This window comes from Dichomitus squalens (assembly GCF_000275845.1).
Source record: "Dichomitus squalens LYAD-421 SS1 unplaced genomic scaffold DICSQscaffold_91, whole genome shotgun sequence".
Taxonomy (NCBI): Eukaryota; Fungi; Basidiomycota; class Agaricomycetes; order Polyporales; family Polyporaceae; genus Dichomitus; species Dichomitus squalens.
The window spans coordinates 81,604-86,634 of NW_006766973.1; positions in this window are offsets into that span (position 1 = coordinate 81,604).

Sequence of the window (5,031 nt, forward strand, 5' to 3'; positions counted from 1 at the left end):
GTCTTTTATTATTATTATTATTATTTTCTTGTCTTATACCAAACATAGCTACAGAGTACGGTAGGTATGTAAGTAAGCGTGTTATCCGAGATTGTTTGACATTTCCACCCAGCGCGTCACTTAAGACTTGCACCAGCGTGCTCGGACCACGACCGAAGTCAGCGTGTGGAGTAAGGACCCGCACCTACCCACTCACACCATATCTGCCAACGGCGACCCGGAGTCGCCGTCCCCATCCGTCCGGCCTAAAAGATGCTATTGCTAGATCTACGACATGAAGCCTAGCCGGGAATCAACTTGAGCGCCGAATCGAGATGTTTCTCGGCGGCACCGGTAGGGGATTTAGTACTCTCGAGCCGAAGACAGGGGACTGCCCTGCTTCGCTACGGTCCGGCCGGTGACCCCTGCAGGTCTTATAGGTTGTTCACCATGCCGAATCAGGGGAGTTATCTTAATCCGCTTTCCCGTACCCGGACACGTAGTTCGCTGATGCCATCAGGCGCGGATCCCCAATCGTGTCTGATCGGCATGCAACATGCCTTCCCAATGGGTAGCACTAGCTCGGCCGGTCGGTCCGAAGACCTCCCCAAAGGGTGTTCACGGGTCCCTACCTCGCTACCCACAGACCAAAAGGCTCAGACCGAGGCACCTAATGGAGTTTGGGGTAACTAACCACTAGGGGGCTCACGGAGTCCGCCCTAGCGCCGGGTGGCCTGTCGCGTCACTTCCACGCAGTCGGCTGGTTTTTCAATACGTTCGCGGTCTTGTCATGCCCCTATCTATGCTGGGTTCCCAAGCCCAGGCAGACCCTTACGGGATTTGGGGGTGTTCTCTTAAGCGCACGGAACCATGGCGCCCCCGGTAAATAGCCCACCGGGCCGCAGCAAGGCGTACACGTGGGAGTTGTGTGCAGCACAGTAGCCGCGAAGACAAGGGGACGGGGGGTCTCCCTAATTCCCCCCCGGTCGCCGAGCAGCGTAGGGGCCACACGACAAATACTGCCCACAGGACAGCTTCCCCCAGGCATTGGGCATAAGCCCCGACCCACACTAGACTGCAGACCGACAGGGCCCACATCCACACCGGATCTGGAGGCGGGTAAGGCCTCGGCGGGGAGTAGGCAGACCCGTACAGAGGCGGGGGGCGACGATGGCGGGACATAGCCAGCCTGTGCGGCAGCCCCCAGTGCATGTACTACGTCTGCATGCCTGTGAACCCATATTCCTCGACCACAAGCGAGTCACAGTGGCCCAGGGGCCAAGGACAAGCAGGTGGCTTGCACCACACCTTGGGATGGTGGTGGTACGGAGTCAAGGAGGGTTGAGCGGCAGAATAGCAGCATTCTGCCGCGTACACTACCAGCAGAGAACGGCGATCAGAAACGTGGCAGCGCGTCATGCGCATTTGTGATATGACGCAGAACTCGAGTTTCAACTTTCAATGGCTTATCAGCTATCGACGGTCCTCGCCTTCGCGGATAGTGAGGCTCTGGAGTAGGGCACGGTGAAACTCGCGACTGAGATTGACTTATTCACATGTAATTTACCGGTAAATTTGCAGACGCCCGAAATGGGTGGGTCAATTTGGGTCAATCAGCTACTCAACGCCGCTCATGTGACACAAGCCATATTGCATGTGAGGCATCGTCTGATATGCATCAAACCGGCGGCATCATGGTCTAAACTACAGTAAGTGCTGGCCCCCGCAAGAGTCGAATGAGTGTGGCGGAAATTTTGCATATTATTTGCTAATAATTGAGGGTCTTAACAGACAGATTACCCATTGTCGTCAACTCTGTTTTACGTCGGAAGGCACGCCGGATGTCCAGGGTGTCCTGCCCGCGCACAAGCCTTGTATGAGACTATGAGCCATTGGTGGACGGGTTGGACCCAGAGTATGGCGGAGGTTTTGCAGATAGAACCCTAGGCGGCAGCTTCTTCAATAAGGCTGACTTTTGTTAGCGCCGATCTTCCGCCAAAGATCCGTCCTATGAAGCCAACTGGTGTACTTTACACCTATTTGACCATTCTGATGCGCTATTCATTGTATTTTACCGCTGACGTAATTCACTGTCATTTACACCTGTAAATCTCGAGCTCGCCGGGACCCAGTGCTATTTAGCCCGTCAATCTCACCGGCGGACCTATTTCACCGCGCCGTACTCTGGAGGCCTGTCCCAAGTTGCCTGCTGGAGAGTAGAGTGGATTGGGGGAACTGGCTATCGTTCTTAAGCACAGATGATATCATATTGAATGTGACATGACGCCGGAGACTCTGCAGGATGAACAGCAGTGGGAACTAGGGCGCGGTGAAATAGGTCCGCCGGTGAGATTGACGGGCTAAATAGCACTGGGTCCCGGCGAGCTCGAGATTTACAGGTGTAAATGACAGTGAATTACGTCAGCGGTAAAATACAATGAATAGCGCATCAGAATGGTCAAATAGGTGTAAAGTACACCAGTTGGCTTCATAGGACGGATCTTTGGCGGAAGATCGGTGCTAACAAAAGTCAGCCTTATTGAAGAAGCTGCCGCCTAGGGTTCTATCTGCAAAACCTCCGCCATACTCTGGACCCAACTCGTCCACCAATAGCTCGTAGGCTCATGCCAGACTTGTGCGCATGCAGGACACCCTGGACATCCGGCGTGCCTTCCGACGTGAAACACCTTGAGTCGACGACAATGGGTAATCTGTTTGCTCAGACCCTCAATCTTTAGCAGATAAGATATGCAAAATTACCGCCACACTGATTCAACTCTTGCGGGGCAGGGCGAGCACTTACTGTAATTTGGACCATAATGCCGCCGGTTTGATGCATATCAGACGATGCCTCACATGCGATATGGCTTGTGTCACATGAGCAGCGTTGAGTAGCTGATTAACACAAATTGACCCACCCATTTCGGGCGTCTGCAGATTTACCAGTAATTTACATGTGAATTACATAGGCTAATATGCATAGGTCAATCTCGGTCGCGAGTTTCACCGTGCCCTAGTGGGAACGGTGAGCATTCGTCTCACAGACACGACAGAGATCGCATGACAGTCATATGGATCATTGACGAGGTTATACAGAGTACCATCTCTACCTAGAGTCGGAATGTGTCCGGGACGACGTTGTGTATAGTGTAGGGCGAAGAACCTCGAGGTTCTTCGCAAGTGCGATATTCGCAGGTTAACAACGTTGTTAATACTTAACATGCGAATAACCTAGCCTAGTTATTCGCTCTGCGATTATCTGAAGCGCTTATATAAGCGCCTTGCAGCAGATGCGAGATCGTCGAGGGCGATTATAAGTGCTGAGAGGGATGGATGGGCAGTGATGTATAGTTGTAGTGCAATATGGGCTGTCGAACTTCTTAGCTATCATATTCCCCACCCCTGACAGACCTGGCAATGCTGCCGCTGTCAGGATCCTCTCGCGTAAAGATCTGTCGGCTCGCCTGACTCGCGAACTCACTTGAAGGCTCTTCCCACCTCTCTGCCAGATAATGTCTACAATTTTGGCGCACTCACTCTCCTGGTCGGAAATACCAGTCATGCCTCCTGAGCCTGCTTCTCATCCCAACGGAAAGGGGAAGAGAGTTGCGGCGCACAAAGGAGGTGCGATGAGAGTCCTGAGTCCAGGAGGCCGACTGGACGATGGGCAGGAGATGATTTGCCTGTATTATGTAATAAGCGCCTATGCTAACAACTGCTATCAACTCTGCGAATAACTCCCACTCCCCGTCCTAGTCGGTTGATAACGCTGGGAAGATCTCGTCTGGAGTTCTTCGCCCAACACTAGTCGTGTACAGTAGTTGTTAGAGTTCAGGCGTGAGAGTGATCGAGAGAAAAGAAGAGAAGCTGATGATTGCAATGGAAAGGAAGCCACGACATATATACATAGTGTAGAGTAGCAAAGCGTAGTGGCGCTTGACTGGCACGTCAAGCGCTGCAACAGTGATACAAAGAGCAAACAAACAAAGAAAAGACGCGTGAGGTCCGTACTACAACACTCCCCCTCAACTCGCTACCGGGAGGATGCCGAGTTGCGTACGGAGAGCTTGGAAACGATCTCGTGCGAGTGCCTTCGTAAAGAGGTCGGCGGAATTGATGTCGGTGGGACAGTATTCGAGTCGGATCGTTTCGGCAGTGATGCATTCGCGAATGAAGTGGTGACGGATATCGATGTGCTTGGTACGCGCATGAAGGACATTGTCTTTGGACAATTCGATAGCGGACTTGTTGTCGGCGTTGAGCTTCGTGGCCTCGGTCGGCGCGAAAGAGAGTTCGGCGAGGAGCGCCCGCATCCAGATGGTGTGTCGCGCAGCGTACGAGACAGCCATGTATTCAGCCTCGGTTGAAGAGAGCGCTACCGTGGTCTGTTTCTTAGAGCTCCAAGCAACAACAGCGTTTCCGACGAGAAACGTGTACCCCGAGATCGAGCGTCGGTCGTCCAGGTTGGATCCCCAGTTGGCGTCGGTGTATCCCTCGAGTCGAAGGTTGAGGTAATAAGCTTGAAGTCGCGTCTGACCTTCGCCCGAGTAGGTGATGCCGTACGTGTGTGTTCCCTTGAGGTAGCGCAGGACACGCTTCTGTCACAGCCAACGAGCTGTGCCACCAAAACAAACAAGGTCAAAGCTTACTGATGCAGAGGTTGGTGCTAAGGAGCGAAGCAACCAGAGGTGACACAGCAAGAGATGTGAAGAGGTGTATTCCCTAGACTAGAAGGGGCAGTAGAAGGTAGGGCTGCTAGCTACCTACAGAGGAGATGGGAGATCGACGAGAAGATCAAGTCTGAGGTTCCCTGCCTTAGACTCCCTACTATATATACTAATACAATGGTGCACAGACCAGGTACCTATTGACCATCGTTTGGTCAGAGTTCTCTGCCTCATGGCCTACCCTCTGACCTGCCTCATGGTGACCTTACGACTAATACCTGAGTCGTGCCGAGTCCGGACCCCTCCCAATGAGTAAGCGCTCCTGCTGTCACATCAGTCACCTGCCTGTGAGTGAGGATGGGCGCTCCTGGCCGTCACGAGGTCT